This window comes from Aotus nancymaae, unplaced genomic scaffold (genome assembly GCF_030222135.1).
Source record: "Aotus nancymaae isolate 86718 unplaced genomic scaffold, 86718_ANA_hifiasm-v0.15.2.pri h1tg000001l, whole genome shotgun sequence".
Classification (NCBI taxonomy): Eukaryota; Metazoa; Chordata; class Mammalia; order Primates; family Aotidae; genus Aotus; species Aotus nancymaae.
In genome coordinates, this window is record NW_026988412.1 from 4,154,068 (window position 1) to 4,175,538 (window position 21,471).

General features: G+C 45.2%; 1 long non-coding RNA gene and 1 pseudogene across 1 annotated transcript in view; both read right to left on the reverse strand.

Moving 5' to 3' along the window:
• The window catches only part of LOC135268838 (uncharacterized), a 49,151-nt gene extending 28,165 nt beyond the window's left edge, over positions 1-20,986 (reverse strand). Inside the window, exon 1 of the long non-coding RNA XR_010337231.1 lies at positions 20,805-20,986. This is a non-coding gene — a long non-coding RNA (uncharacterized LOC135268838). The remainder of the gene's footprint in view (positions 1-20,804) is intronic.
• LOC110568542 (GTP-binding nuclear protein Ran-like) lies at positions 13,994-14,306 on the reverse strand (annotated as a pseudogene).
• Positions 20,987-21,471: the final 485 nt, after the last annotated feature.

Here is a 21,471-nt window from a genome sequence, read left to right on the forward strand (position 1 = left end):
AAGTTAAAAGAAAAAAAAGTCAGCGAGGGGAATGAAGAAAGGAAGTTGCAAAATCATACATATGACCACAAGAATTAGACAAATCCTCAAAACGAGACCATGCCTTTTCTACACGCATGTTTGTGTGTGTAAACTCATAGAAAATATATGCACACCAAATATCTAGAATACACACCAGAATGTAGCAGCAGATGCCTTTGCGAAGGGCAGTGGGATTGCAAGTGAAGAGGGAGACGGGTTCAAATGGGATTTTCACTTTTTTCTCTGTGTACTTCTTTATTGTCTGATGTTTTCTATGATGATAATATATTCTTGAATTACTTGAAAATTAAATAAATAGCCTACATGTGCATAAATATATAACACCCTCCCACACACACACAAATATGTCTAGACAAAATGACTACCTTAAAGTCATAAAATCTTTTAAAATATTACCAATTTGGATAAAAGAGACAACTGCCATTCTATTACTTGCTAGAACTTACAAGTCACTCAGTCAGGTTATTAGTGATTCTTTTTCAAATAGAGGTCCTACAAAAGGAAGGGTGTGGGAGTCCAGGAAAGCATGGACTAGAACAGACCCGAGCTTCCATCAAGACGAGCCTACCTCCATGTCTTTCTCTGCATAGTTAGGATCAATAATCACACCTCTGCCCAGGAGGGCTTCTTGTATCTAGTCCTTAAAGCCACGGGATGGCAGCATCAGGGTGATTCCTGGAGCAGTCTGGGTTGTGCTTGTACATTTCACCAAGCTCTCTGCTCTTCCAGAGAGCCTGTACACTATTTGATATAGTTTAAGAAAACCACTCATGTATGGTAACTCATGCCTGTAATCCTAACATTTTTTTTTTTTTTGAGATGGAGTTTCACTCTTGTTGCCAGAGAGTGATGGAGTTCAATGGCAAAATCTTGTCTCATCGCAACCTCCGCCTCCTGGGTTCAAGCGATTCTCCTGCCTAAGCCTCCTCAGTAGCTGGCTTACTGTGCCCAGCACCATGCCTGGCTAATTTTTTATTTTTTTTTGTAGAGACAGGGTTTCACTATGTTAGCCAGACTGGTCTTGAACTCCTGACCTCAGGTGATCCACCTGCCTTGGCCTCCCAAAGTGCTGGAATTACAGGCGTGAGCCACTGTGACTGGCCAAATCCTAGCACTTTTAAAGGCCAAGGCAGGTAGATCACTTGAGCCCAAAAGTTTGAGACCAGCCTGAGCAACCGGGCTAAACCTCGTCTCCACTAAAAATACAAAAAATTAGCCAGGTGTGGTGATGTGCACCTGTAGTCTCAGCTACTTGGGAGGCTGAGCTGGAAGGATCACCTGCGCTCAGTAAGTCGAGGCTACAGTGAGCTGAGATCATGCCACTGCATTCCAGCCTGAGCAATGGGAGTGAAATCCTATCTCAAAAAAAAGAAAGAAAGAAATCCATAAATCCCAGTTTCTTAACCTCAGCACCATTGACAGTTCGGGCTGGTAACTGGTTACTGTTGGTGCTGTCCTGTGCGCTGTAGGATGCCGAGCAGTGTCCCTGTCCTGTACTGACTCAATGCCAAAAGCGCCTTTCCCAGTTATGATGACCCAAGTATCCAGATATTCCCAAATGTTCCTGGGGGACAAAGTCACCCCTGGTTGAGAACCACTGCCCTAAGTTATTATACTAGCTAAAGCTGATATAAGTCCATCATCATGGGACCTTCTGAATTCAAGACCTCTATTTTATATACTCCCACAAATAAAGATAAAACTGCTTTCAAGTAGAAGTATATGGAAAATAAAAATAATATTTAAAAAATACAGTAGGGCAACTATAGTTAACAATAATATAATATATATTTCAAAATAGCTAGAAGTTAGGTTTCTGATTGTTCTCACCACAAAGAAATTATAAATGTTTGAAGTGATAGATATGCTAATTACCCTGATTTGATCATTATACAATGTATGCATGCATCAAAACATTATATTGTACCCATAAATATGTACAGTTATGTGTTAATTTTAAAAATAAAACAAATACAAAATACAAAAAAGTATTGGTACAATGAGATATATCCGCCAAAGTTCAATTTTAGGAGACATGAGCCATCACATCTTATTTTTAGCAGACAGTATTTAATCGATGGACTGAATGCTTACAAAATCCTTGGAAGAGCTGGAGGAGCAGACTCTAGGCTAAACTTCCAGTGACTCTCAGCAATTCCATGGGCCTGTTCCTCAAGGACAACCACCAACCATGAGACCACCTGGGAGACAGAGAATCGAGAGGCTCCGGGAACACACCACATTCACTGTGATCCAAAGATCAGTATAAGGAAACCATCATCATCCCAACAATTGGTCTAAACCACAGCACACCAGATAGATACACAAGAACAAAATACTGAGTGACCTTCCCTCCCCTCCCCTCCCTTCCCTTCCCTTTTCCTTTCCCTCCCCTTTTTCCTCCCCTCCCCTTCCCTCCCCTCCCTTCCCTTTCCTTCCCTTCCCTTTTCCCTTCCCTTCCCTTCCCTTCCCTTGACCTCTTGACACTACAAAACCTGACTGCTGGAAAAGAACCACAAAACAACCTCACATCTCCATGTCTGCCTGACAGAAGTGCACGGGAATGCAGAAAGCACAAAGTGGAAAAATCAGAAGGCCGGCTCCACTCCACCTGCACTACAGAGACACTTCCCAACGACCTCCAGAAGCCCATGCCACGGAAGTCTGGAAAACGTGGTTTTCTGCAGAAAAGCCTCTTGAGGAGCGCTGGGCAGGCCTGTCCACCAATGCCCCCTCAGCATGTAGCAGGGGGACTTGTGCTCACCAGGATGCCAGGGCAAGCCTTTCTGAGAAAAGGTGCTTAGATGAGATCTGATGGCTGAGGAGGAGTTATCTAGGCAGATCCTAGAAGTCTTCTAGAAAGATCCATAATGGCGAGATGCTAAAGAGCGATGGCCCAGTGCAAACTGATGAGCAGCACAGTGTGTATGGCAGGTGCAGGGAGGATAGGCAGGGTTTAGACAGTGCATGAAGAAGGGAACCTGATATGGTCTGCATAGCGGTCCCTGCAGGTGTGCTGCCCAAGCCCCTCAGTGCTGCCCTTGCACACCAAAGGCTGCTTCCTGTGTACTCTGGGATGTGCTGACCACCGCAACTCACAGGGTGAGCCAGGAGTCCTGGTGATCCCATGCTACTGGACGCAACCCTCAGCCAGCCACAGACAGGGATTGGGAGCAGGAGGACCTCAGCTTCCTCGCCTCTTCCTTGCGAGCTCGCCACCGTCTCCCTGAGTTTCCTAGAGGAACTGAGGTCCAGTTGCCAATGTAGCTGGCTTCCCTTCCCTGTCGCACTGCCCCATTCCCTGATGATGTTTATCCAGATCATCACTCAAATGTTTGCCTCAGGGTCTGCTTCTAGGGAAATCCAAACTGAAATACCCTGAAACGGAAGTTGTTCTCTTAGCCCTACCTACTCAAGGGTTATAAGTCAGCATGACGCAGGTGTAGGGAGGTGTCTGAGGGAGTTCAGCCATGACTGGCTTTTGTAGCCAAGACTTTGGTGCTGTCCATAGGACTCCAAGAATAATACCCAACACAGCTGACTGCAGAGGTGCCTGACTTTGCAGGTCTGGCTCTAGTGAGAACTGCAGGAGGCAATGCTGCATTTTTTCAGATCTACACTTGGACAAGACATTTGCTAACTTAGCGGGGGGGCTCAGACTTTGGGGAAGTCATGGGACTTTTGGAAGCATCCTCAGCCCACCTTCCAACTACCGCATGCATCCAATTAACCCGCTCTGACTTGGACATTTCCATGTATTCTACACAAATATTAAGCATTCCTCTTTAAGTGCATAAATAGTTCACCTACTCACAAGTGTCATCAGTAAATTCTGGTGGCTCAGTTTAGGTAACTGACAGAGTGGCTGTGAGGAAGTGCATGGCCATTTTTATAGGGCTGCTTACAATGTAAATCCCATCCCCTCTGCAACAGGGCAAAGAACAGTGGCCTGAGTCTGTAAAACAATAGCTAGTTGGTCTACGTAACTTCAACACGCAGTGCTATAAAGGAAAACCCCAAACTTTCTACTTCAAAACAGCCTTCTAATAAAAACTGCACCAATATAATAATCGGAAAGCAAGAGTTAATTCATATATGTGAGATTCTAGAAAAGGCAAAACAATAGTCCTGGAAAGCAGGTCAGTGTCCAGGTGCTGGAGTTGCAAGGAAGGGTTGAATACACAGCAGCCTGGAGAGCTATTGGGGTAATGGAAATATCCTATGTCTTTATTGTGAGGATGGTTATAATAAATGACTGTGTACATTTGCCGAATTAATCAAGCTATGCACCAAAAGTCTACAGATTCTATTGTATGTAAATTGCACCTCAATAAAGCTAATTGAAATACTTTAAAAATTTATGAGAAACCATTCAGTAATTGTCCCAATGATATGTTTTTATCTGTTGATGTATAGTAGTATATGTTATCTATTTAATAGATTATCTGTAGTTAATAATAATACTATAAATTTAAGATAAGTCATTTTTGTTGTGTATTCTTTATTCTCCAGAAATTTTAAAAACTACCTGATTGAAATTCTCCATCCTTTAAGAGAATGAAAGGAGACAAGAAAGATCACTGGTTTTGGAATGAAACAGATATGGGTTCAAATATTGCCTCTGTTGTTTTTCTAGCTTCATGACTTTGGGAATTTTACTTAATCTTTGGTCAACCTCAACGGCCACACCTAGCTGCAAGGAAAACTGAAAAGTGTCCAATTTATTATATGCAACCATCTCTCCAGCTATAAATTTCTACAGAAGAAGAAGCAACAGGTTTGGGTGAGGAAGGGGGTGCATCTGGCCACATCCATCACAGATTGCACTTCCTTTAACACACTTTGGCCTTTGGAAATAACCCCTCCAAAACCAAATTGTTTCTTTCGGAAAAAAGAAAAAAGCAAAACACCTATCCTTCTACTCCAGCACTCACACCACACACACAGAACCCCACTGACCCATGAGCACTGGAAAGCCTGATTCCTCTGTGCCCACATAGGGAAACTCTCTGAGGGAGACTTTCTCCCAAGTCACCTGAGTTAGAGTGAGATCCACCTCCCGTGTTAGCAGCCAGCAGCGTGGTGCAGCTCCTGGCCCAGAGACCACCATTTTGGACAATCTTTCCCTTTGTTCTATTTGATTTCTCTACTCAACAAGATGCAACAAAGCCCATCTATGCTCAACTCAGAAGCAACAACCAATATGGTCACCCTTGTCAACCTAAGTCCCTTGGAAAGATAGTAGGCACCTGTGCCACGTCTATTTGTGAAATCAGAAAATGAGGCAAATGAGAGGAAAAGATTCTTTCAACATGAAAGAACAGCATGTTACATTTTCTATATCATCAACCCAGACAATGGTTTTAAAATCAAAATACCACTGGGGGTGAGTCCAGCCCCTTGTCATTTTGTGGGGCTCCCCGGAGAAGATGGAAGGACAGACAGCAGTAACACAAGAGGCAAAGCATTAAATATGAGGATCTCGCATCCTTTCGGTGCCAGCCATAGCCATGTTTGCTCACGGCTAACCAGTCAGGGAAGGAGGATGATTTATTATAAGCTGTTGCAGAATATATTATGCAGGGTAGAGGCATGGAAAGGTCTTTGATATGTATCTGAAAGAGCTTCAAACCCATAAAAGAGATAAATTTTGTATGAAGAGTGTCACTGAGAGGCCGGGAAGAATCTCCAACACATCTTCATATCACAGGGAATAATGAAGGGCTGCTCTAAGCACACAATCCGGGCATTAATTTCACTTAAAGAGGCCATCATTAGCATATCGACTCACACAACTTCACACTATAAGCCATCTCTGCAATCGGGAAACACAGCTAAAGACTTCACAGTCAAGGCCTTGATCCATGGACAAGGCCCAGAACGTGTGTTTTCTCAATTGTTTCACCTTGAAATGCTGGCCTGATCTCTGGTTCCTTTCTTCTAATCCTCCAAAACCACAATTAAAGAGCAATCAACTGTCTTCCTTTTCTTTTCCCTGAACTCCCAGCTCCTGTGTAATTCCCAGCTTCTGATCAAAGGCTCCTGGAATACAGGCTCCCTGGCCCACAGGCTTACTCAAAGCCTGTTCTCTAAGAGGGCTGCCAGCATGGCCCTGACTCCCCACGGCCTGTCTCCTTCAACCCGGCCTCCCCTGTCTGTCCAGGCTTTAGAGAAAGCAGGTAAGAGCTCTCCTGAAGTGACTCACAGCACCCTGGCACACAACCAGTTACTAGGCAGACAACATAATATTTGTCGAGAACGCCTCTTGTTCTTGAATTATGGTTTCCTGCTCCAAGCTGCTGCTGCTGTTTGAATTGGGCTGTACCTAATTATGGTCTTATTTGCTTTAATAAAGAGATAGCCAAGTGTGCAGAGAGTTGCACACAAAACAATAATAACAATAATAATAGTAAAGTGTCTCTCTAAACATCTGCAATTAAGGCATTTGTTGTTAATTGCATTAATTAACCTCCCCCATGAAGCAGCTGGTGAGGTTTCCACAACAAGGAAAAGAGAAAGCCAATTCCCAGAACTGCTGGGTTTGCAGCATTCGGAAAGCCCATCCCCTGGGTTACCAGCTCCCTGTGTTTTCGGATAGAGGTGCAGTCCCGCTGAGCTGCCCATCACCCTGGGAGCGGGGACCAAAGCGCCCTTCAACTGGAGCATCATGGCCAAGCTATTGCAGGTCACTGAAGCCTGATGGGATGGTTGAAGCTTACAGAGAGCCAGCACTTCTGAAATACCAATCATCACATTAATAGTAATAAGTGACACTGATTCAGCCCAGTTCTCAAGTCTCCAAAGCAGGAGCACCCAATAGAGCAGCCCCTCCCCACTATGGCCCAAGGGATGGTGTCCTGCCCTTTGCAAGACAGAAAAGGAAAATTTGGTGGAATCCTGATCCTAAACATGACTGTCCCTTCCCCAGTAGACTAACATGATTTTACCTTTTACCATTTTACAGAGACACACAAATATTATCTCATTCTCACAAGTCCTGGAGACTCCAGGGGCATGTGTCTGTCCTATTCTGCAAACAAGAAAAGCAGCATGACCAGGAGGCATTCACCCTTAATAGCCACATGATTTTCAGGCTCCAGGCTCCAGGTCTCCTGCCCCTGCTCTGTAAGCCACAGAGTGTATGACCACTGTCCAAATTTTTTTAAAAACTGAGGTGACATGAGTGAGCCTTTGTTCCCTGCCTGAGGAACTAGATCTCCCAGATTTATGAAAATATTTTTAAAAATCTGAACCACAGCAATTACACTAATTCTCCAATTGTGGTACCTTGGCTAACATTAATTGCCTTCCATTAAAAAATTAGAAATATGTAAAGGATGAAATTTCATGTATTCAGTCAGCAAACAGTTGTGTGTCTAATATGTGTCAGGCATTTCACTAGGTGTTGAAGACCAAATAAATACAAAGGAAAAAATGCAGTCATGAAGCTTCCATGAAGAAGAGGACATTAATCAAAGATGCCCACAGTGAAATGCAAAACTGTGGCCATGCTAAGTATCTGCAAGGAGAGGCACGTGGCATCATGAGACACATAACATCAGGGAGGCATTTAGAGGGCAAGTTGTGTATATGGGGAGGCCTGGGCAGGCAAGGAGAGGGGCAAAGACTTCCTGCAGAGGAAAGAGCATGGGCAGAGGTCGGCGGTGGGAGGAACCAAGACATGACGGGCTGGTGAGGTGGGAGAGCAGAGAGCTGTAGGGTCGGAGGTGGGGAGAGGGGCCTGAAGAGGTGGGCAGGGGCCTGACCCAGAAGATCCTTGCAATCCCTGCAAAGACAGAAAGCATTGGAAAGCCACCGTGGGGTTTAGGCAGGGAAGTGCCAGGACCAGGCTAGTGTTTTGAGAACAGAACTCTGACTGCTGGGTGAAAAATGCATGCTGGAAGGGTGTCAAGAGAGTGGGAGGCCCAGCTAGGTATGAACCGTGACTACGTAAGTGGAGAGAAGCGGGAGGCGGCCTCAAGAGGTCATTGTGAGAAGCAAAATCAATACAATTTGGCAGTGAATTAGATCTAGGGGAGGAGGGGCCAGCGATGTCCCCTGGGTTAATGGTAACGCCACGCTCTGTGCTAGGGGGACCCTGGAGGAGGAGGCTGTGGTTTGAATATGGCTTGTTCCCAGCAAGTCTCCTGCTGAACTCTGATCTCAGTGTGTCAATGTTGGGAAGTGGGGGCTAGTGGGGGTTTTGGGTCATGGGGTAGATCCTCCATGAATAGAGTAATGCCCTCCCATGAAGTGAGTTCCAGCAAGATCTGCTTGTTAAAAAGAGCCTGACACCTCCCCACTCTCTCTTGCTCCCTCCCTCACCAGCGATCTCTGAGAGCTGGAGTTCTCCTTTCACGCTGAGTGGAAGCGGCCTGAGGCCCTCACCAGATGCAGGGACCCAGTCATGAAGCTTCCAAGCATCAGAATCGTGAGCCAAACAAACGTTTTTTCTCTTTATAAATTCCCCAGCCTCAGATATTCCATTCTAGCCACACAAAATGGACTAAGACAGCGAACAAGTGTGAAGAGGAAAGATTGAGTCAGATTTTGGAACGTGAACAGGTTAGGTGCTTCTGGACCATCCAAGAAGGGGCGCTGGGCTGGAATACAGGCCTTGAGCTCCAGGTGTGAGGGTCATGTGTGTGGGGGCGGAAATTGAAACCAGAAGAGGATGCGGTTGTGTCAGTGCAAGTATGGAGTCAGAAAAAAAGGATGGAATTGCTGAGCCCTAAGCAATTCCAATACTTAATTCCAGAGGAGAAAATGACAAAGGAGATTTCAAATAAGAGAAAGAATGTAGCCAGAGGGCTGGGGGAAAGCCCGGGGCGTGTGACACCCTTCAAGTCAGGCAAGGGGGTGAGTCCCGAGAAAAGGAGCTTGAGGTGCCACCAGGAGTGAAGGAGAGTGACGACTGGACAACGTTCCTCGATTTGGTGACACAGAAGGAATTGGTAACCTCAGTGGAGATGGCAGAAGGGGTAGGGAAGGGGCCAGATGGGTGCAGGGAGAGGCTGGAGGGAGGAAATGGGGGCAGCGCTTTCAAAACGTCTGATTGGAACTGAGGAGGAGCAACACGGGGCAGTAGCTGAATGGGCCTGAAGTGAGGGCAGATTTGGTTTGATTTTTTAAGAGAAGAGATTTGCAGATGTATTAAAAGCTAATGGGGGAGACTTGCCCAATGCTACATGTGAGAATTATGCATTTCACTGTAAATTTTTACTTAACAGAAAAAGAAACAAAAATGAATCTTGAAATCTGGTCAGTGATTTGCCCACCGAAGTGTTTAGGAAGAGAGCGTATCACGTATGCAACCCACTGTGAAATACATTTTTTTTAAATCTTGGTGCGTGACTAGAAGGATGGACAGAAGAGCAGATGTGTGATTCAGCACATAAAGCAAATGCCAGTTGTAGCATCTGGGTGGTAAGTGTGTGATTTTCTCTGTACAATTCTTTCAACTTTACAACATTGGTGAAAAAGAAAACAGGAAGGGTCCAGGTGACAGAAAAAGACGATTCAAAAGCAAAAAGAAAAGAGATGTGGTAAGTTTCCCAAGGAGCTGGGAGGACATGGGGTTGATGAAGGCATCTGGCTGAGAAAGGAAGGTGAGGAGCTTTATAGAAACAAGAGAAAAAGGAAAGTGACAGCGACTCTCCCTGCTCAAGCATGATTAATCGAGCAGTAATCTACAATGGCCCTCCCTGGCAGTGATCACTGACAGGCTTAGTTTTTTTTACATTGATAATGAATTTGCAATAATCTCCATGATTTAAGGCAAACCCTACGAGGTGATTCCAAACACGCTGCTAACCAGGCTAAAGTTCTGTGAACTTCCGTCGAACGCTCTATCAGCCTGATGACTCCCATCACCCATGTCTTGAGAAAAGGTAGATGAAATGCGTGCCTGCCACGTCCAAGCACTGTGAGCTCTGTCTTCTCTTGAGCCTCAACAAGCACAAGCTTTGGGATCCACAGACTTGAGCTCGGGAGTCCCAGCTGGATTCTTCACTTGTTCAAGGACCTCAGTCTCCTCCCCTGTAAAATGGGGGCAAGTACCACTCCTGCCTCTGCCAATCACTGAAAGCATTACATGAATGAGGTCCCGCACACATAAAACATCTAGGCCCACACTGGGTCCATAGTGAGCACAAAACAGATGGTTATTCTCCAAAAACACGAAGCTTAAGTGCAATTCGTGCATAAGGATATACTGCTGTCACTCAGAAGACACTTTATAACGTCGAGAGAATGGCGGTGCTCATCTTTGAAATCTCTTTTGCTCTCTACTCACATCTCAAGCTGCATAAAAAGTGTCCTTTCTGGTGTCCCTGATGCCTTAGGTCATGTTGCTCGTCCACATAAAAGCCCATTGGAGAATCATTATCACCCAAGCGGCTCTCAGATTGGCGGCTCATCATTTCTGAAGGGTCCCAAGGCGGTCACGGAGAAGTGCCCCAAAGCCTTGTTTGCCTCCTTGGGTCAAAGGTCCACCTGTGGTAATTAGTAAGATTGGTGCTGGGCCAGACTGAGTTGGTGCAGCCACAAGACCAAACGATGCCCTTCAACATGCTGTATAGAAAAAGTGTCTCCCTGATTATCCGCTCCCAGATCTGAAAAGCTACCTTCTGTGAGCTCAGTGGAAAACTCCAATTCATTAACCGGTATCAACAGAAAAAGACAATCTCAAAAGGCTTGTTGACAACCACTGTAGCCATAGTGTAACCTTATCCTTATCTTTCATTATCCTGCTTTTATTAGGAAAAGAAAAAAAAAGGTTGTTTTCATGAACATAACCTCACAGAAAGCTTTCATACACAAGATGCACAAGATGAAAAAAAACACACTTATTGAGGAAACGCTCAATATACTTGAAAGTGCTAGGAACGTCTTCATTCTCTCTGTAGAAGTCACATTTCCTTTAGGTTTGTGTAGCCTCAGATATAAAAATATTGTTAATTCAATTCATGTGCACCCTTATAATTGCCCACTGAAGGTAGACTTTGTAACTGACATCAGTTCAACCCTGCTCTCAAAATAGACAAGACTCGTGCACAGTAGCAGGACTTTCTTCAAACAGAAATACGTGGCAGTCAGTGTTAATGGGTCCAAGCAACAGCATGTGGAATGCACAGGCCATGGGCAAGGGGGTGACCTGCCCCTGCCTCGGCCCCTCGCCTGTATCCCGGCTGGCCAGGCACCTGGGAACATGACAGGCTCATGTTGACTATGCCTATTTCATTTGGCTTCCACAATGGTTAGGGTTTTTTAATTGTTTAGTTAGTTGCTTATATTTTTAAATCCTGACATTTCTGATTAAAAATAAAAACTGGATTTCCAGCTTTCTCATGAAATATCAGGAACTCTGACAAAATGAAGTCCCAGAGGTAGCACTATGGGAAGACATGGGAAACCCTAGACGCCCCCTCCCTAATGCCCTTCAGCACCCTAAATCCACCCTCCGAGTAAACAGAAAATCTCAGTCTGCAACCCCTTCTTCCAGACACATCCCTGGCCACACTGACACAGACGCCACTGTGGGCCCCTCCCAAGTAGAAATTATGGGCCCCATGCCCCACAAGGCTTATAGGAGGGGAGGAGCTGATGCCTCCTTTGGACAAGGCCAGTGGCCTCTGTTCTACCTGAGTCACCACCAGACGCTTGCACTGTCCACCTGACCCCTGGGAGGAATCACTTTTGAGACATGGGACCGCAGTGAATGGGCAAACTGGAAAAGGACACTGTTTCTAAATAGCAATTAACTGAAGATACAGACAACCCTTATTATTTGCAGATTCCATATTTGCAAATTCAGCTATTCAATAAAATTTATTTGTCACCCCAAAAATCAATATTCCCAGCAACTCCTGGTCACTCAAAGACACCAGCAGAGTGGAGAGAAATTTGAGTTGTCCAGTGCTGGGGAAGAACAAGATGACATCCTACCTTCTGGTGCCAGTTCTCACACTGCAAACAAGCGTCCTTTTCCTGGTCCATTTAGTGCCATAATTTTCACATTTTTGTGAGGTTTCTTTGGTGATTTCACATTTATAATGGGCCCCAGGCATTGTGCAGCAGTGATGGCTGGAGTCCTCAGGTATGAGAGGCTGTGACGCGCCTTACAGAGGAAATCGGTGTGCTAGAAAAACCTCCTTCAGGCCTCAGCCACAGCGTTGCTGGTCCTGAGTTCAGTGCTAATGATTCACACTGTACCTCAGACAAGGCATCTGTCAACAGAAACATATGTAGAACGAGGTCATGTACTGATCAGCTGACAAAACGTGACCAGAGGCAAGCAGGAACCTAACTCTGTGCTTCTCCTAGGAGCAATGATTCGGCATCTACTAGTTCAGTGTTTGTGGCAGCTTTATAAACACAACTACCACGAGTGCTGACGCTCTAAGTCACTGCTGCCACAGAGGGGCCACTAAGAAAGGGTTTAGAGCAGGAGTGATTTCTCTGTGTGGTTTCAGGGGTGCCAAGTTGCAGGGATGATTCAGTGAAAGGGTTAAGGGGGATGAACTGTTTCTTCTGACACTGGGTGCAGAAGGGAACAGAAGTATCCCCCCGATCCCAGCCTTGGGGTCAACTTTGAGGCTGCCCTGCCCTTTGACTGAGGCCCCCTTTTCCCAGTCCTACCTATGGCAGGCTTTTTTTTTTTGCTGTGTCTGGAACCCCGTGCAGAGCCCACTTCCCCGTGACCAGTGTTCCCTTCTTCCATGGATGGAGTCTGAAGAACCAGGTCTTTTTTCCTACAAGGAGCCTCAGATCAGAGCTTCCAGGGAAGCACTCAGTGTCTGGGGGAGGGAGAGGTACCAGAGTGAAGAGATTACTTTTTGCATCTTCAGGCTTTTTCCACTTTCTCTTTTTAAAAGACACTAACTCTACATATAAAATGCATTCTCTTTGTATACCTGCTAGCAAACAGCCTTCCTTGAACAAACCAACCTATCCAGGGCTGGAGTGTACAGTTACCCAGGGTGGGTACTGCACAACGCCAGGGAGGAAGAATGCTGTTCACATCAGAGTCGATGTGCAGCACAGAGTCCTGACGGAGTGGGACACACTGTGAAGCTACATCTTCCACTGTAGAATGCTGTCCTCTGGGAACGTGAAACTAAGTATCCACCTTCCCCACCCAAGTTAATGGGAAGTGGTTTCAGTGGCCACAAGATTTCACTGATAATCATGGAAGTGTTTTCCCTGTCCTCCAGAGAGACATTTTATCACCAAGTCACCATCTTACTCCAGTGTTTCTGGAACTCACTACTGTTTTTTGTGTTGTTGTTTGTTTGTTTTTTTCAGATATTTGAAATACAACTTTATTCTGATTCTAACCAAAAAGGAATGGGAATGACAATGACAAACAAAATTTCTGCACTGAATATTGTGATGTGACCGTGGCAGTCTTATATTTGAAAGTCAAGGAATCAGCTACATTCCAGAACAGCTAAATAAGCAGGTCCAAACAATTAAGGTATTTTTTTTTTTTGAGACGGAGTTTCACTCTTGTTGTCCAGGCTGGAGTGCAATGGCGCTATCTCAGCTCATCGCAACCTCCGTCTCCCAGGTTCAAGTGATTCTCCTGCCTCAGCCTCCCGAGTAGCTGGGATTACAGGCACGTGCCACCACATCCGGCTAATTTTGTATTTTTAGTAGAGACATGGTTTCTCCATGTTGGTCAGGCTGGTTTCGAACACCCAACCTCAGGTGATCCACCCGCCTCAGCCTCCCAAAGTGCTGGGATTACAGGCGTGGGCCACCGTGTGAAGGTATTTTTTAAGCTGCCACATTCACTCCAAAGCCCACTCACCTCCTTCAGCACCCCACAGATGAAGCACACGTTCCGCTTAGCTAGGTAATAATGAGGTGGCACACACGCTGCACCGCTGACGTCACAGGACAGCTGCCTATCAAACTAGACTTCTGACGCTGGGCTCCTGCTTCCTTCTCACAAGTCATCATCCTCATCCGGGAGAGCGGTTGTCTGAGCAGCCTCTAAGTTGTGCTCACACTGTGCCGCCAAAGCTGGGTCCATGGCAACCTCCAGTGGGGCGAGAGCAAGCATGGCAACAAATCCCAAATTAGGGTCTCCAATGAGCTTCCTAGAAAGCCAGAGGAAGGGCTTTTCAAAGTCGTAGTTACTTCTGGCAGAACACTTTGTTGCCACATAACACGATGGGGTTGTGTTCACACGCTCGTACCAGATCTCCACGCCGGGTAGACACATGCTTGTAAGTAACTCTGGATGTTGCATCAGACATTACGATGGCGCACTGAGCTTGGATGTAACAGCCAACTCTCAGTCCACCGAATTTCTCCTGGCCGGCTGGGTCCCATACACCGAACTTAAGAGGTCCTGTGTTGGGGTGGCACTCCAGGGGATGGACCTCAGCACCCAAGGTGGCTACGTGCTTCTTTCTTCCCAAATTCACCAGAAGAATGATGTTTCACAAAGGTCGTTTCTCCAGTACCACCGTCACCAACCAATATAAGTTTGAACTGGAACTGGGGCTCTCCCTGGGCAGGCGCCGTGGCATTCCTTCCAGAAGCGTCTCCACGCCCATCTGACTGTGGCTGGAAAGATGGCGGCGGCACAAATCAAATGCCCTCGCAGCTGTTTTTGTTGGTTTCCAAACAGCAGCTGGAGACTTCCCTGGGCCAAGCAGCAGCTGGATGCAAACCCAGCTCAAGTTAGAGCTCAGCTCCAGCAAGCACAGCGCTGCCTCCTGCAAGTCCCACATAGCATTTGCCTCCAAAACTAGAGTTAGGCCGCATCCCATTGGCCTCCCTGTAACAATCTCTCCATGAAGGAAGGGAGGGAGGGAGGGAGAGAGGGAAGAGAAAGTGCAATCTGCCCCAAAGCTGTTCTTGACCATTTTTGAGTGATTTCACATTATTTTAAGCTTTATGCAGAAAGTTGTAATTTTATTAACATTTGTATCTTGTTATTTCATATCCACTGTAATTCAATGTGTAAAAGCTGCCACAGTGACACTAAGTAGTGAAGAGTTAATGATCTTCCCACCCACTAAGTGGGTGGACCCAGAACAGAACAGGGCCCTGAGCCCCACTCCTGAGACCAAGTTTCCATCCTCCTATGGACTTATCTTCTGTTTTCTCATCATTAAAAGAAAGAGTAACCAGGTGCACTGCAGAGGGAGGGTATAGAGATTAAATGACATTATTCAACCTGTCTCAAGGGGCCATTGGGGAAAGTTTTCTATCTATAATGATTGTGTTTCAATAACCTCACAAGCTAAGAAAATCATCAATGTGGACAGATGAATCCTGAATTCATAAACAGCACCTCCCCGGTAGCAGGAAGGCAGGTGAAAGCTAGCTTCCCCCCAGAAACTCATCCCGCCTCTTTTTAAAAAGAAGTAAATGCCTGGGCCAGGTGTAGTGGCTCAGGCCTATACTCCTAACACTTTGGGAGACTAAGGCAAGAGGATCTCCTGAGGCTAGGAGTTCAAGACCAGCCTGGGCAACATAGTGAGACCCCTGTCTTTACAAAATATTTTTTTTTAAGTAACCAGGCAACTCAGGAGGCTGAGTCAGGAGGATCACTTGAGCCCAGGTATTCGAGGCTGCAGTGAGCTATGGTGGCACCACTGCCCTCCAGCCTGGAAAAATGCCTGCGCTACCAAGGTTATTACCCACCAACCAAAGGCCGAAATCAAATAGGTCTTTAGTTTTATTGCTTTATTCCCTTCCAAAATGTGATGGGTCTTTTTCCCTGGGGCACTAGAGGAAGCCAGGACAGAGAGATACTAGCAGCCGAAGGTGGAGATGCTGAAGAGCATGTCTGCAGTGGATGGAAACTCGGCCTCAGGCAGTGGAGCTTAGGGCCCCATTCTCTTCTGGGTCCATGCACGCAGTGGGTGGGAAGACTAACTCTTTATCACTTAGTGCCACCGAGGTACACACCGAATTGCATTGAATATGAAATAGCAAGATACAAATATCAATAAAATTGTACTTTTTGCCTAAAGCTTTAAAAAAATATGAAATCGCTCCAAAAATGGTTAAGAACAGCTTTGGGACAGATTGCATTTTCTCCTTCTTCCCCTTTCTTCTGTTAATTTTGCATGTTAATTTTCTTTTTAACTGTTTAAGATGTGCTGAAATTTGATGACACAATTTTCAAGAGAAATGAGAGTCTGGGAAACGTTTCCTGGTGTGGCCACCACCTACAAAGACAGTGCCACAGGAGCGTGTGTAGGGCAAGTTCACAGGCCCGAGGATTGACCTGCTGGAGCAGGCAGCCACACACCCGTGCCGGACTCAAGGAGGGCGTCACACGTGGAGGGGCAGCACAGGCCAGGATGTAAAGCTGGGAAGTGCAGGGCATGCCTGGGGCATCCAGATCACGTGGCTGTTTGAGAATTGCTTGTGCTATTGGATGGAGAGGTCACGCACATGGGACACGAGGGGCTCGCAGGTCATAGACTGGGAGCCAGAGCGCTAGAGCCTACTGAGGGAGGAGCACAACACCCAGGCCCCTTATCACATTCATTTCAGCAAAGTCAAGTCCCTCTGGAATGGCTCATGCACGTGGCTTTTAGACAGGAGTGGGATGGTGTGGCTGAGATAGAAATAGGAGGAAAGCAAGGAGAATGGGAAGACGGCAGCCTCGGAAGCCACTCCCAAAAAAAGGAGAGCGGGATGAGAAAACCCCAAATCCACGTAATGCCCGGAAGTGCGTTGGGGTCAGCTAAGGCGATGCGGATTGAGGAAGAGGCTCTGAGTCGGTAAGACCAGCACCCAAGATTCCTCTAAAGAAAGACACTAAAACTCCAGGGCCCCTTATCGCTGTTTGAAAAGACATTTGGCTGCACTCATACTTTAGCATGTCCCATAAAGCGCCCTGAGACACCATTTTTTGCTTATCCAATTCTCAAGTAACACAACACTCGATGACTCTGGTGCTGGTAGAGGTGAGGCCGATCACACAAGAATACAGACTCGCAAGGCTTCCAAGGACGGCAAACTGTGGCTCTTTTTAAAAACCCTCTGAGCCAGGAAGTCCACTACCAGCATGGCATCCTCCATGTGTCCCCACACATGTGCATAATGACAGTTGTACAAGGCGACTCACTGTGGCACTGTTGTCACAGGGAAGATTGGAACCAACCAAGTGTCCTTCAGGTGGGAACTGGCTAAATAAATAGCTCATTCACATAATGGAATGCCAGGCAAAGGGAATGCAGGACGCCGTTTCTTCATAATGGCATAATCTCCCATTAGTTCATGAGAAAAAGGGGCAGGCTATGTATATCATGTACAATTATTGGTGGGTTTTGAAGGGAAAATGAGAAAGAGAAAGACTTTTTTTTTTTTTTTTTTTTTTTTTTGCTTATGCCTGGACTGTCTCTGGAAGGATACAGAGGACATTGATGACTTTGGCTGACTCTGCGGAGGAGAACTGTGCAGCTGGAAGACAGAAGGATGAGGAAGATGAGATCTAACACCTTTCTGTTGTTGAATTTTGAACCAGATGAAAGTTTTATCTATTTTCTAAATAAATATACAAACAAAAACCCCAGGGCCTGAATACAGCTTTGGGTGAAAACAATCCCCCCGCTCCCCACCCCTCCCCCATATCCAGCCTTTTTTTTTCCGTTCCAAGTTTATAAAACTTCCCCTCACCTCGTTCCTTTGGCGGGATGATAACACCTTACAGTTTTACAAGCTTTTGCATTTCAGATTTGAGTCTCTGACTTAAATGAAAAGCTGGAAGTGTTTCTTATAGAAAAACTCACACGCATGTACAAACTATTCTTATAATGGAAGATACATGAAAGTCATTTAAATGTCCATCTGTAGGGGGTAGAAATCAGACAAATCAAGTTATTTTCACACTGCACAACGCTATGCAGCAGTTAAACAGTCAGATCACGTTTGTGTTTAAAAACCTCAGGCTGGGCGTGTGGCTCACACCTGTAATTCCAGCACTTTGGGAGGCTAAGATGGGAGGATCACTTGAACCCAGTAGCTCAAGACCAGCCTGAGCATCGCAGGGAGACCCTGTCTCTACAAAAAATTAGCCGGGCATAGTAACTCACACCTGTATTCCTCGCTACTTGTGAGGCTGAGGTGAGAGGATCCCTTGAGCCCAGAAGGTCGAGGCTGCAGTGAACGGTGCCATTACACTCTAGCCTGGGCAACAGAGCAAGACCCTGACTCAGTAAATAAATAAATAAACCCTATACAATATATTTCAGACTTTATACAGTACATAAAAATATATTATCAATATAAACATAAACTTTATATAAACATGTTGTATAAATATATAATTAAATGTATTATATTTTTATATATTTATATAGTTTTTAAATATTTTTTACATTTGTAAATATAAAATATATATACATATATTCCATACAAAATATATTTTGTTTATATATTTTGTTTATATAAGTGATACACTTTATATGTACGCACATATATTTCTACATGTCTACATCTCTATGTAGCATATAGAAACATAGATATAATATACGTATATATCATTTGTAAATGCATAGGAAAAAAGTGTAACTACTCTCTAGGATGGAGCAAGATTGGGATGGTAAAAGGAAATGCAGGAAAGCTTGAGGTTGTTAATATATAAACCTACATGGGCTTGTGTGGGTTTTTAAACAATAAAAATTAAATTAACCATATTTTGGTGCCTGGCATGACAAGTATCTGCCACTAGAGGGCACTGGAGATCGCTAAATATTTCCCAGGATTGTCTTTGAGGGAGGGGGCGAGTGCAAGGGATGTGAAGGAAGCTTCTTTATCTCTTCTATAAGGGTCCCTTTTCACGCTCGGGGAGTGGGACCTGAACCCAGACTTTCAGTGAGGGTAAAGCGTGGCTGGAAGCCCGCAGCCCTTCTCTCTCCACCCCTTGAATGGACTGGCGCCTGCAGCCATCTGGGGTGGGAAACCACAGTTTCGCCCACCAGCCCTGGTCCGCGGGACGCTGCTCCCGTGTGGAAGGTGAAACTGGCCTCGAGTGCGTTTCAGTGAGCTCACCTGCAGTCCTTATTCCACGTCAGTGTGCAACGGGGAGCCCTGAGACACTCGAGTTTGCCGTTTGTGATTGCTCAATGATAGTGGAGACATCCTTGCCTTTAGGGGAGGAAGACGGAAGCTAGAATCTCTGAAATGCTCAGAATTGAGCCCAAAATGCATGTTGGTGAACAACTAGTTGCTAATTACGCTACCCTAGACCCTCACTCTCTGACATGTAATCACAGAGCATTATTGCCTGGTTTAGTATGAGCAGAATATGCAGGAACCCAGAGTCAGTCAAGGTGTGTTGTTGTGTCCAGAAATTTACTGAGCGTTTTTCACCAATTTGGAAAACCAAGGCACCATGACACCAAGCCAGTAATGTCTGAGTCACTGGTCCTATGCTCCAGGCTTGGCCTGGATCTGGGGCTGTCAGGGTCACGTTCTTACAGGACAAACACCTGGGTACTTTATTACGTCTTCTAGAGAACTTGTGCTCAAGTATTTACCTGTCAGATATACATATATATATAACGTGTACATATATACATAAATATATATATAATGTGTACATATATACATAAATATATATATAATGTGTACATATATATACATAAATATATATATAATGTGTACATATATACATAAATATATATATAATGTGTACATATATATATTTACCAAAAGTTACTTTTTTCAACTTCTCTTTGTTTCTCCTTTATATTACAGAAAGAATTTTTTAATGATACATAAGTAGATTATACAATCTGTGAATTTCAAGACAGGACAGAAGTGTTACAAAATATTCATGGTCTCCAAAGCAATTCTGACACCTCATGATGACTATGACCTTTGGTCTCTGTTGCCTCAAATAATTTTCTCCTGGAGCGGCAGTTCTTCACCTTGGCTACACACCGAACTATGTGGGAAGCTATTAAAAATACAGATGCCTGGACCCACAGCCCTCATCGTCTTGTGAGCATCTGGGCCAAGTTCAGGGCTGGTAATCTCTTTCAGACAGATTTAGCTGATGGTGCAGAGATCCGTGAGCTCGCTTTTACAGGACTTTCTGCTGTTGTTGGTCTAGGACTTTTTTAAGTCTTAGTTGACTTTAATGCAGCCAAATTTGAGAACTACCATCTCCTTCAAAAATGGAAAACTAACAACCTCTCAGTCAGTACCATCCCAGGTATGATGTGCTGACCAGCAGCATCAGCATACTTGGGAGCTTGTTAGAAATTCTGAATTTAGGATCTATCCCAGACCAGCTAAGTCCACACCTTGGGAAGTGGGGCTCAGGTTCTTGGATTCCACTCCATGCCCCCACAACACTGGCTTACTTTTAATTTTGCTTTAAATTACAATTTTAAAACAGAATTAACCAGAAGGCAAGGGCATAGGGGAAATACATTTTTAACACTTCTCATATAAACTCAAGTTTTTTATTCCTTTTTAGGGAGTAAAACAAGCTCTTCCATTTACAATGTTATTCGTGAGTTGCAAAAATCCCCATGTTCCGATGTTCCCCCATTTAGGCTTGGTGGCCACAATCAAACAGAAATCATAATGGCATCTGTAGTGGCAACCTTTGCAGCAGACAGGAACTGCTCCAGATCTGTCAAATAAACGCAAGTATCTGTATTTCTAAATCGCCTCCCGGTAAGAATTTTGCGTACTAAAGTTTTTTCTTTGGCATGCCCTAATCCTTACATGAGCACAAATTCCTCTAAATCCCAGCCTGAATTTGTTTAACTTACCAGACAAGGCTTGCCCATAGAAGACTGGTTCTTCAGCCACTGCTTTTTATTCTCATACCAAACAAGTGTATTTTTAAGAACTTGCAAGAGTCTTGCCACTCTTCAACAGAGAAAGTCATCTCCAAATTAATCCACAGTCAGGAGCACCTCATGCTGCTTTTATATGTCATTAAAGTCCCGCAAAAGCAAGCTCACAGATCTCTGCGCCACCAGCTGAATCTATCCGGACGAGAGCACCAGCCCTGAACTTGGCCCAGATGCTCACAAGATGATGAAGGGCACCCCTCCTCCAGCCTGTTCTTGTCCACTCTCCCAGGGAGGCTCAGTCCTTTGGCACAAAAGCAGTGGTGGCCATTCATTCCCTGCCTTAGTGAAGCCAACTTCCTCCACATTCATTCCGCCCATCAGCATCTGATGCCCCCACAATGGCAAACACTGCAGTGGGCCAAAGTCTGACTCCACAAGGAGGCAGAATGCCAGGTCTTCTGCGGCAGTGCCCGCGAACGGCCATGTCTCACTGTCCAGGTTAGACCTACATTGAGATCAATGATTAGCAGGTAACCTGTGAAGCCCACCCCCAAAAGTCCCATCGCTCCATCTTCGCTTATTTGGGAAAACGGTTTTTCCGACACTCCTTACAGAAACTCAGATGTTCGATTCTTTTTAG